This window comes from Neolamprologus multifasciatus, chromosome 14, assembly GCF_963576455.1.
Source record: "Neolamprologus multifasciatus chromosome 14, fNeoMul1.2, whole genome shotgun sequence".
Classification (NCBI taxonomy): domain Eukaryota; kingdom Metazoa; phylum Chordata; class Actinopteri; order Cichliformes; family Cichlidae; genus Neolamprologus; species Neolamprologus multifasciatus.
This window is the reverse complement of record NC_140452.1, coordinates 26,390,542-26,402,910: the sequence shown is the minus strand read 5'-3', so window position 1 is coordinate 26,402,910 and position 12,369 is coordinate 26,390,542. Positions and strand designations below refer to the sequence as shown.

At 40.6% G+C, this 12,369-nt stretch overlaps 1 long non-coding RNA gene across 1 annotated transcript; it reads left to right on the top strand.

Moving 5' to 3' along the window:
• The first annotated feature begins 109 nt into the window (after positions 1–109).
• LOC146504193 (uncharacterized) lies at positions 110–11,972 on the top strand. The gene is made up of 3 exons (XR_014868804.1): positions 110–6,013; positions 6,176–6,277; positions 7,216–11,972. It is a non-coding gene; the product is annotated as an uncharacterized LOC146504193 (long non-coding RNA).
• The last annotated feature ends 397 nt before the right edge of the window (positions 11,973–12,369 follow it).

Here is a 12,369-nt window from a genome sequence, read left to right as displayed (position 1 = left end):
CTAGCCCAAACAGAAGACTCAACTTCCGGCAGTTGCTTTCAAGTTAAAGCACACGTAACTGTTGTAACGGCCACACAAAACAGGCGTTTAACACGGCTAGGTAAAGTTAGATAAATTATGAATGGGAGTTTTGCAATTTTTGCATTTCTAAAAGCTACTTTCAGTCGCTCCCTTATTCGCAGTGCTTGATTTGCCAGATTTGTATTTTACACCAGATAAGACAACTCCAAAAGGTTTTCTGTCTCTCTTAATTCATAGCGACTCTAGTAGGGGTTTATTATTAGACGGGTGTAAAGACATTTGTGTCTCATCTAATTCAAAGCCAGTCGAATAGTGGTTTATTTTGAAGGCGCGGTTGCCGAGCTTTAGGTTTTTACCACATCCTTTACTCCTGGTATCAGGCTGAGTGATGTGCTTCCACGATGCATGACTTCCTTCCACAACTTGGACTGCTGTAAACCGGACTGATAGCACTGGGGGGCATGTGTCCATTTTTAAAAGACTGTAATTAGATTTCCCCACACTGCTCCACAGATTTTGCTTCACTTATGTGATCAGAACAAATTCTTTTTTCTGGCATCTACCCAAAACCTTTTGTTGTCTTTTTGTGGTAATCTATCTATCTATCTATCTATCTATCTATCTATCTATCTATCTATCTATCTATCTATCTATCTATCTATCTATCTATCTATCTATCTACATCCATCAATTAGGCAAGGTCAAGCTGCAAATTGGGACTTAAAAACCTTAAAAGATTTATGTTGATCTTTTATGTGCACTGTACAAACTACTTTTAAAATGTTATTGTGGTGACTTTTTTCCAATTTTAAACACCCTTTAAATCCTGTTATTGGGATTGCTGTGCAGCTCCACATTTATGTAGTGACTAGTATTAGTTAACACAGCCTCAGTTCTGATTCCTCCCCTAACCAACTTCCTCATCATGGCCAGACTATAAAACACCTGTGCCCTTTATCTTGGCTCCTGGTGTCCAGTTATGTAGTTAAACGTGTCTTAACAAAAGTTAACTTTACATATTAGTTCAACGTAGTGTATGTGGGTTAGCTTCTTGTTATGTGTTTGTCCCTGTCACCTGGTTCACTTACCCTAATGTTACACCAATGTGGTTATCACCTGGATGAGAAACTGTAAGCTTTCCCAAGCATGAATACGAGCCATTCAGCCATGTAATACAGCAGTGTAATACAGTATTTAAGCTTTCCTTTGGTAATCAACACTGTATGAATGTGTTTAACTGGAACAGTGCTCTAAGTATTAGTCCATTTAAACTATTTGCTAAAGCATAGTACTGTAAGTTGCTTAGTATATAGCTATAAATTCTGGTGAATAAGACTAAGACCTAAGAAGAATTACAGGTTTATGTTCTTTTAAATTGTGTTTTTTTTTCTCACGGCATGCAAGCTACATAGTTTCAGCTGCAACATCAGCTGTGTTAAACTGTTTAGCGGTGAGTAAGGAGGTGGCTTATAAGAATATTGCTTTCAAAGGAGGAGAAAAATGCAAGAAATAAAAATCTCCTTTCCTTACCGCGCTCCATCAGGAACACAGTAACTTTAGATTCTAACAACTGGACCCTTATGTTGTCTGCACACTGATATCTAAGGGATCTCCCAGGAGGTATAATACCGTTCTCTGAAAAACTGGCCTGTAGGTGGTTTCATGCATGTTTCTCGTGACTCAAACATGACCTACATGAAGCAGCTGGATCTGCAGAATAAGCCATTAACAATAAAGTGTAACCCTCATAACACTAAAATAAATCCTTTGTGTTACAGACCTCTGAGAAGGTGTGAAGGGTCACAAGATGCTTATAATTTTCAGTAATCTTTGTGGTGAATCCTTTTGCACGTTTGTATTAGACTCCACTGCTGTTTTGCCATGGTACTTTGTGTTTTGTTCCCATATGAAAAAGAAATAGTAAAAACATATATGATTTACTCATGAAAGTGGCCACTTTCATGAGTAAATCATATAAGGCTTACATGATTTACTCATGAAAGTGGCCACTTTCTCATTACTTTCATATATTGTTTTAGTAAGTATCCAAAACATACAAGTTTCATTATATAATTGTTCAAGGGATCTTATATCTGTTTTCATTCTTGTATGCTTTTCATATAAGTTTCACACAAGACAGATACAAACTTTATAAGATTTATATATATCTTTTCCATATGGGTTTGGTCTTGTGGTTTCTCGCTCAACTTATTTCCTGGATTTCAAAAACTCTCGTCTCTCTCCCCCCATGCAGATACTGCTATGGTATGAGTTGGTGCCTGAGTAACCCATGGAGTTACAAAGGTAACTTCCCCTTGGTAGGGTCTCCCAAGGTAAATGGCTTATAGGTAGGGAGCAACAGAGACCCAGTTACCTTACCAGGGATGGGATACTGGAGCCCCACCCTGGAGCCAGGCCTAGTGGAGGTGATGTTGGTGAGTTCCTGGTGGTCGGACCTTTACCCATTAGACACAACTGTTGCACACTGCCTGCTCGGGGAGCAATGGGCGCATTTACGCCAAAGACTGAAGCCTTGTTTTTGAATATGGATTGAGTTTTTGATATGTTGCGAGTTTTAAGGTCTTATGTGTTCAAGTTAATTGTATAAGACACTATTCTTGTTTCCTCCTAGCAGCTTGAGCCTCTGCCTAGTTATGGAAAGGTTTATTATAAAATGTCTTGTCGGTAATGTCTGAATTTACAGCATCATTTTTATATCTTCGTTTATTGCTCCACCCATGTTTGTAAGGGCTTTGTGAAGATATTCTACGAAGATGACTCAGTTCAAGTTATACCAGTATTTAGGATGCTGAAACTAGGCTTTCACTAGAAGTTGTTTAACTTATGATGTGTATATCTGAAAGTCTACATTAAAATACCTGTAAGTACTCAGCCTTGTGCATTGGAAAACCCATGATGTCTAGTTATTTTTGTATTTTTAACACCACACTTGAGAAAATGGTCAAAATGATTTGTGGTTATAAGCCTCTGAATAAATGGTAACATGTCCAGTATCTTTTATTAGCACACCACACTCCAAGCATTTTTTCCTTCAGGATACTAACTGCAGTTTTGCATTAAACTCTTGGTTTGCTTTTGCAGCGTGATTCGAGTATAATCTTGTTCTGAGTGTAACCAGTGGTTTGCACCATGCAAACTCTCTGTATTTACGTACATGAGAGCATCTCTTGGTTGGTTGAGACGCCTGCCTCTTCAAGTCCTATTGGCTAGATGTTTTCTTAAGCATTGAAATAATCCTATCATTCACTTTATTTTTCTTCTGTGGTCTTTCAGGCCTTGTAGTGTTGCTGAGCTACTCAATGCATTCGTTTTTTTTAAGAACTAACCTTATTGTTGATTTGGCCAATCCTGAAGTTCTTCCTATCTCTCTTTTTAGGGTTTGTGTTTTTTTTTGCAGGCTAATGATGGCTTCCCATATTTTAAATTACAATTAAAAGCTATGAAACACAAATCCAACACTTGAATCATGTTCAGATGCACTATATTACAAAAGTGTTTCATCTTCTACCTTCACACATATATGAAATTGAGCCACGTCCCATTCTTCATCCATAGCGTTTAATATAATGTCAGCCTACCATTTGCAGCTATAATAGCTTTGAAACTCATGGGAAGGCTTTCTACAAGGTTTAAGAGTGTGTTTATGGGAATTTTTGACCATTCTTCCAGTAGTGCATTTGTGAGGTCAGACATTGATGTTGGGCGAGATGGCCTGGCTCGTTACACCAAAGGTGTTCTCTTGATTTTAGGTCAGGACTCTGTGCAGGCTGTTCAAGTTCTTCCACACCAAACTCTCTCACCCATGTTAGATGACTACCATTCTCCTGGCAATGGCCAAACCCATGGACGTCCATCAGATTGCCAGTCTCTACTGATCTGAGTCCAGTGGTGGGGTGCTCTACACTGTTGCATTCCACACTTTGCATTGGGCTTAATGATGTAAGACTTGAATGCAGCTCCTTGACCATGAAAACCCATTCCATCAAGCTCTCTATGCGCTGTTCTTGATTTTTTCTAAAGAACACATGAAGTTTAAATGTCTGTAGTGATTGACTCTGCAAAAACTTCTGTGTACTATGCACCTGAGCATCTGCTGACCCCACTCTCTGATTTTACGTGGCCTACTACTTTAGGCTTCCCAAACACTTTTGCTTTTAGTGGTTAAAATTCCACCAATAGTTGACTGTGGAATATTTAGTACTGAGGAAATTTTACAACTGGACTTGAAGCACAGGTGGCATCCAATCACGGTACCGTGCTGGAAGCTGTCTGCATGCCTAATTGCTTGATTTTGCACACCTGTGGCCATAGAAGTGATTGGAACACCTGAATTGAATGATTTGGATGGGTGAGTGAATACTTTGGGTAAACGTAGAGCATTATGTCTACTTCATTTGTCATGAAATAACGAGGGAACAGGCCTCAATTGGCAATGAAACTGCCCGTCGATCAAATGTCCAATTATGTTTGTCCCCATTACAATGGGGGAAAGGGTATAAAAACTGCTGTATTTCCTAAACAATGGAACATTTTTGAAAAAACTACAACTTTTAGATAAAGCTGAAAGTCTGCCCTCGCAAAGATTTAATATTGGTTTAAAACCCATGATGGTGGCGTACACAGGGAAAACTACAGAAACTGTCTTTGTCAAACAAGTTATAATTTGATATGTATCCATCCACCAACTTGTGAACTGTTCACTACAGTATTAGGGAACAAAACTTTTGTGTATGCATTTCAACTTTGCAAGACTTCATTCCCCAAGTTAGAAAGCTTTACTTGCATGTTTCAGCTGAGATGGCTTCGGTTCGGCACTGACAGCATATGGGGAGAAAGAGTAAGAAAGGAAGGCAAGATCGCTGTCACAGGTCTTCTCCATGCTGCCTGTTTCCACACACAGACAACCAGTGTCTCACACTGAATACCTCATGAGTGCACAGTAGTGTCACATGTTCGGCTCTTTTCCCTGTCCCCCACCCATGCTTGTCTCACACCCTCATTGAAGTTAATCGCTATAGTTATATTAGCCTTAATAATGTGGGAAACTACTGTGACCACAAAAATTTATCTTTCCGGTGGACTGCTTGTCATGCACTGGGTCTTGTGAATGACCCATTTAAGCACAATTCCTATTTCTTCTTCCCTGGACCTTGGGGTATTTCCTTACCCTGAGAGTTTTAAAAACAGGATGAAGCTTTAATGCATCATTTGTCTGGTAGCCTACTAACCCCTTAATGCAGAAAATCAGGAGGTATGTTATATATCCTTTGACTGAAGAGTTTAACAACTTTTTAGGGCTCTCTACCTGGTTTTGTTTATGAAGTCTTCTAATGAGAAGAGGAGCTTTATGTCATTTAAAGCCACCATATACTTGTCCATCTGTAAACACGTTAAAAAGTGTACCAATTACAAATTAAAAGTTTTAGCTAAAGAGTTGTAATGATGATCAGATCAAACTGATCTAATGGAAAAGACTCCTTTTATTTAATCTTCAGTTTCGTAGAGATCAGGTTCCATCAGATAAAGACTCATTGGCAAAAAAGACTCAAAGTGATTCATCAAAGAATGTAAATTACGACAAAATACCCATTCATTACTTTTATAAAGTCTATTTTTAATAATGTGCCTGTCTTATATCCAATTCAATGTTTCTAATCTGGTCCTAAAGCCTCTCCCTGCAGTTCCACGTTTGCCCACAGCAAGGCGCTCAACACCCTTTTTGTGCCTTTAATCCAATCTAAGAGAGCTGTAGCATCTGGTGGATGAGCAAATTAGACAGCTTAGGGGAGCCAGTGGTCCTACATTTGGCATTGCAAAGCTCCTTTACTGGGACATCGGTACTTAATCCTCACAGCTCTGATCATTACAGCTGATGAGAGGAGGAGACCGCTCCACATTGTCTCAAATGCAAGCCCTCCTCCTCAGCCTCAACAACAAACATCGACGTCTAAGCACAGATGCACATCTAAATGTAACATTATGCCAACTAATTACCACGATGAATTTAATATATATTTATTAAATTCTCATATTTTTGTTCTCTAAAGTAAATTATATTGTAGCAAATTATGTTTTTCTTATTGATTAATCTGCTTTAAACTCACTGGGGTTTTTTTCTTTTCTTTTTTTACAGGCAGTCAAACTTTCCTCGAGCTTGACATCAGATATGTAAATGTCTGATTTTACCTGACCAGGAGGTGAAAATATATTTAGTGCACAGTCATCTAAAAAGAAAGTAAGTAGAAGGTAACCATGTGGAATTAAAAAAGTGCTTTCTGTTTTTACAGGCTTTCAAAATTGTACATGTTTGATTTAATAATTAACTTGGGATTTTGGCAATTTTGACATAAGTGAGTGTGAATGAGTGAGTTCTCCTTTTGTTAAGAAATCAATGCAGCATAAAACGTGTTTAAAAGCTTAAATGAAACTATTTGAAGATCAAATAAATGAATATTTCTAAAGATTACTGGCTATCGGCTGCCACGGTGTAAGAAAGTATAAGATGTTGTAAAAATATTAACACTGCACAAAATATCATCTGAACATTTGTTCTTACTCTTACCAGTCTAATTCGACGCAGTGCATTATTTTAAAGCATAAGCAGGTCTATCAAACAGGTTGATCATAGAAATAAATATTGTGCTGTGAAGTCCCGAATTAGCTCTGCTGCTTTCTCGGTGACCCCAGCTCTCATCCTTTTTATTTTTTTTAAAGCATCACACAGGGCTATAATAATCAGGCCTGCAGACAGCCCAATCACTGTAAGTGTATAATGCTGCTCAGAGGTTTGCTGAATCTGCTAGCATTTTGAATGCAGTGTAATTGCAGCACAGATATGATTGAGCTGGATGAGCGGTAAATGGGGATCACAGTGGGGCAGATCATCATAATCAGGCTGTCCACATGTTTCTCAGGCAAATCTCATTTTTTGGTATCTAATCAGCAGTGCAGTGTATTAGCAAAAAAAATGGCTGGGGTCAATTAGCTTTTAGTTTAATGGATTCAAATATTTAAATAAATACAACGTAGCTTGCTTTAAGAATTAATTTAGGCTGAGATTAAAAGGATTTTTTTGCACATCTTTGTTTTTGTTTCTTCTCTGCATGGCAGAGATTGACATATAGTTAGCCTGTTCTTCATAACAAGCTACTTCCCTGTCTCTCCTTCTGCCAGAACTGTCAACCGCCTAACAAGGTGCACATATTCACAGCTGCTGCTGCAGGAGATGAGCCCAAATGAGGAGAGTCTACATAAGATGAGAGGGACGTGCCAGACAACAGGTGCATGGATACATCACGGCTCATCCACTGGCACCACACTGTATGATTCCAGCCATATAAAAGACAACTGGTTTTGATCTGTTTCATTTTTTTTTAGATCGATTACTTGTAACTGTACAGCAACTCTAGCTCCTCAGACAGGCGGGAGTATGACTAAGGGTGTCTCATCCTAGTCTCACAGGCTATTCACACTTACTCGTCCCCCTGTGGTGATAGCGATGCCTCTCCGCAGTGTATCTGTTTGTTCATTCATAGGAAAAGCATTAGTGACACGTAGATGAGTCATAGAGGCTTGCGTCTAAACAGTCCACGGCGTGTCAGAAACCCTGCCACCCTTCTGCTCCTCGCCTCAAGGCACTACTCATACCCTCACCAGTCTCCCTAGTTACTCTAACTCGTACATATGCATACATATGCCTCCTGTGTTTGTTCAAACAGAGCGGATCCCACCTGATGTGTTGGGTGCCACAGAGCAGATGTTGCTGTAGTTGTGGGCCGGACTGCAGTGGGAGGCTGTGGACATCCTCATTACTGAGATGCTGTTGGGGTTCTCCTCTCTAGTGGGATCTCTTTAATGAAGTGGTTCTTCTTATAATCATTCACTCTATTCACCACACACTGTAAATACAGGAAATTCTGCGCAGTAGTGAGCAGTCTTGGTGAATACAGCTGAATCCCATAAATACTGATACCTCAGAGAAACAAGAAAGGTAGTGTGCAATCTGAACTATGTAGATTTTTTGTGTTCAGCTCAAATCAGAAATGAGAGGCGTGCCAGCACTTGCAGGAATGTGGATGTTTACAACGTTAATTGTGTTGTGGTGGTTGTTTCAGTTATGAGAGCACAAATGATTAGTCACATCCATCCACATACCCAAAGTTCATCTTCAGGGTGGCTGTCAAAGTGTTGTATAAAGCAGGATTATCATGACTGTGCAGTTAAAGACAATGGGAATTGCTCACCTTATGTCATAATTTAGAAAGGGGATATAATAATTCAGTGTGAACGAGGACACGCAGGGAACCTCAGCGGTTGTTACCATGTTTTTAATGTTGCAGTTATTCAATACTTCACTATATTTTACAGTCATATACTGTTTATGGAGATTAGAGGAAGAACACTAAATTAAAAAAAGAAATGGCAATCGCACCGCTGACAGTATCATACTGCACAGCTTATATATTGTATACAGTTTCATGCTTGCAGATCTAGCTCCAGCACTTCACTGTAATTTAACAGGGAATTTTATCATAGTGCATGAAATCTGCAACCATCCATTCCTATCTGCCCACAGATGCCCTCGCTTTCAGGTGAGACATGAGGTTTGCTTGTGCCCCCCCCCCCCAAAAAAAAAATAAAAATAAAAATAAAATAAAAACAAAGAACAATTACTTCAATGGTCTGCCTCCATAGCCGAATAAAAAAGACTTTCCCCTTCTCCGTTTTAAGTTTGCTGCGGGAATCTCGACATATTCCGGCCTGGCTGCGTTAATTGTAAAGCCAGCAGATGGAGCAGATGTGTGTGTTTATACAGTATGTGTCACACTCCCTCTGTGACTTTCAGAGGTGATGTCAGGTGCAACACCTGGAGTTTGTCTCCTAATTAGGATGGGCGTCTCTAAGGCGATACCCAATTAGAAAAGCTGAACCCGGCTCTCGGGGCTCACGAGCGGATAGAGATCAGATGCATCTCATCTCTCACTGGCAAATTGCTTTCATCAATAAACTATATTTGTGGTGCTGATACTGTATTTCTGTTCCCACTAAACACATTTTCTCACACTCTTCCACACTTATATCACACTCTTGTCGTCCCCCCCCCCGCAGGCTGAAGATCCACTCTGAAAGAATATTATTATGAAGGCTGGTGCACCGACTCACCTTGCAGTGCGGTATTCAGTCTCCTTTGCGCTTGACTGTGTCCCACTGTTCTTACAGCTATCTATCAGTTTCATAGCATGCAATCTGCATCCTTCCAGCCTCCCACTTCACGCCCACCAGCGTTGTATCTGTTGTGTTCTGCATGCATGTAGTGTGCACAGAAACAAGCGCATTGTGTTTTTGTGAAGGCTCAAGTGTTTTCATGTTCCTCACCCCCCCTTTCTGTATAAAAAGAGACAGGAGCTCCTGGGCAGAGAACACCCACCGCAAAGCTGCCCCGGCAGGGTTAGGGGGAGTGTAGAGGGTGCTCGCCCCCTGGCTACTTGCTACTCGTAAAAGAGGGGAGATAAGAGCTCTGAGGTTGTTGTGTGGTTGTAGGAAGGACTGAGCGAAGGCTGGCGGGGAGGAGGTTGAAGGGGAGGAGGTTGAAGGCGTGGGGGGGGGGGGGGGGGGGCTTCTTCATACATTTTTATGACCACGTAGATAAGGTCAGTAGTGTGCCATCGTTACTAGGCAACACTGCGACCCTGAGTTGGATTGAGTTGTGAATGTGAGAAGTCAGATATTCTTATTACAACAGCCCTGCTTCGGTTCTGCTGTGTGCATTTGTTAACAAGCAGCCTGTCTCTGTGTGCCATTCTCTGCGCGAGTCGAGGCTGAAGGACTGCTTTAACTGGACGATTAACTGTGGCACTGAAATAATTAGAAGGCCATTGATTGGGTTATTAAATAGTTACAACCATGTTGGTGATATACTGGTATCTGTGCGCTCTTCAGATACGTGATGATGGTAATGGTGATGAAAAATGACGAGCGGGCGTTTGATTATATATTTTTAATGATCCAGTTCATGTGGGGATACACTAGACTGTGGGCGTATTGATTTTTCCAGTTTTGAAGCAGAGAATGGAGGAGATGGAGACCAGGCACATATGCAGCCGGAGTACAAATCACCAAAAAAAAAAAAAAAAAACCACCCTATTCTCTCCCTCCCTTTACTCACACTCTCCACCTTCACTCCCTTCCCTCTCCACTGCTCCTTTCTCCGTCCCCCTCTTTGCCATAACCCTCTCAGCTCTCCATCCTCACTTCCTTATTTCTGCCACTCCTCCAGCAGGTTTTCATTAGGTTCCCCCTTCCACTCCTCTCCCTTCCCTTCCCCTCCCCTCGCTTACTCTCCTGCTCTCTCCTCCCATTTCTGTCCCCTTCAGCGTCCTAGTTTAGCACGTCAAGGTTGGCTACAGATATGCTCCTCTGTGTCTTGGGGCTAACCAATGGAAAACTGTCTGGGGTTGCTGTAGCAGGCTGGGGTGTTGGTATTACGAATTGAGGAGGAGACGGGAAAAGGTTGCTGTGTGTGCTGTGGTCTGTTTTGCAGAGTCGAAGCGAAGTCTTAAGCACGTGACCCTGAAACGCTTGCAGGGTTAACAGTCGATATCTGAAAAATGTGGTCTGAAAAAAAGCAGCTCATTTTCTCACAGCACAGTTGAACAGACGACTTCATTAACTTTATTATTCACCACAGCAACAACAAACGCTTCCAAGCGTGTACGTCACTTTTTAGTGTCCCCTGGAAACATGTCTGTTTGAATTTCATTGTGTTTTCTCACATTGAAGCATGTTTTTTTTCCCCCTAATTGCTCTGTGTGTATTATCAAATTAGTAAAGGTGTTTTCTCACTTTGCGTGTGTTTTGTCGACTTGTCTGTGCTTTCATACGCTGCAGCGCACTCAGATGTCAGTTGCAGCACACTTAGGTTAAAATGCATAATTTGGGAAATTTGGCTCATTATTACTGCCTCTGAAATCCTGTAACATCTGCTGGGTGTGGCTGAAGTTAGGGCCTAAATCTGAATTAGAAATTAAGATAAACTAATAAAAGAATAGTCAGGTTTTTGAGAGTTTGCAGTAGGAAGGGAACAAAGGCATCGAGCATGCAGACGCCGAGTGGAAATATGGGCCAAGGGATAGCCTCTGCTCTCAGATAACAAACTACACTTAAAGCACATGTAGAGTTCACAGGTGAATACATACAATCATACAATCCAATCCACAGTTTGAGTAATCTGTTTAAAGACTGCGCTTTAAAAGTGCTGATAAAATTATTTTGTAAATTAACAGTAGTAGGTTAGCTATATCCCCTGTTTCATGGTTTCATATGGTATTTATATATCTTGTCCTACTTTAGAAGAAAATTAATCCTCCAAAAAAGAAATATCTGTCAATCAAATTCATAAACTAAACACTTGGCTATAAATTCGTATAGCAATATGTTATTGGTAGTAATAGGGGTTAAAAATGCTCAGGTTAGCATGTGAAGGACCACTAAGATCTGCTGTAGCGGTGTAGAATTAATTAGAAATAAATTGTCGAAAATAACTTTTTTTGTCAGCTCCAGTAGATTTTTTTGATGCTCTTCTGGATTTAGCAACTGAAGTGAGCTACATGGCTGATTTCCAGGCAGAGATACTATAACACTAGTATTATTCATTCACTAAATGAAACTAATCAGTATCCTCACCTTAAATGTAAAATGGTGCCTGCTACTCTTGATCTAATGCTGACGCTGAACACAACAACAGCTCAGCAACAGTGCACTGCTGCAAACTTCGTCACAACACTGCAAAATATCCAGCACAGCACGCACTAAACTGTCTGGCATTTTCATGCAATCCCTAAATAACAGAACATTAGCATTCTTCACATTTTTTTGCAAGATGTTTTGCAAAAATGTAACTCAGAAACACACCACATACAAGGCTCGCAAAATCGCTAGCCCAACATCCCGGAGCTAGCGATATCTCCGGTCGGGCGACCAAAATCTATCTCAGCCCCGCCCGTCGGGTTATCATATAGCCTGACGGGCGGGGCTGACTAGATTTTGGTCGCCCGACCGGAGATATCGCTAGCTCCGGGACGTCAGGCTAGCGATTTTGCGAGCCCTGACATATATACCTCCACTACCTGATTCCAAAACTCATAAAACGAAAAAGTTTAAAAATGCATTACAACATCACATATACAATTTAAATGTCCAGTTTTCAACATTTTTAAAATCTATGTCTATGTTAAAAATGATCAAATGCCACCAACGCTCTCACCTTCCTCTCTTTTCTTTCCTTTTGTACTTCGTTCTCCATCTCTCAGTGTTGCGCATTAACCTCAC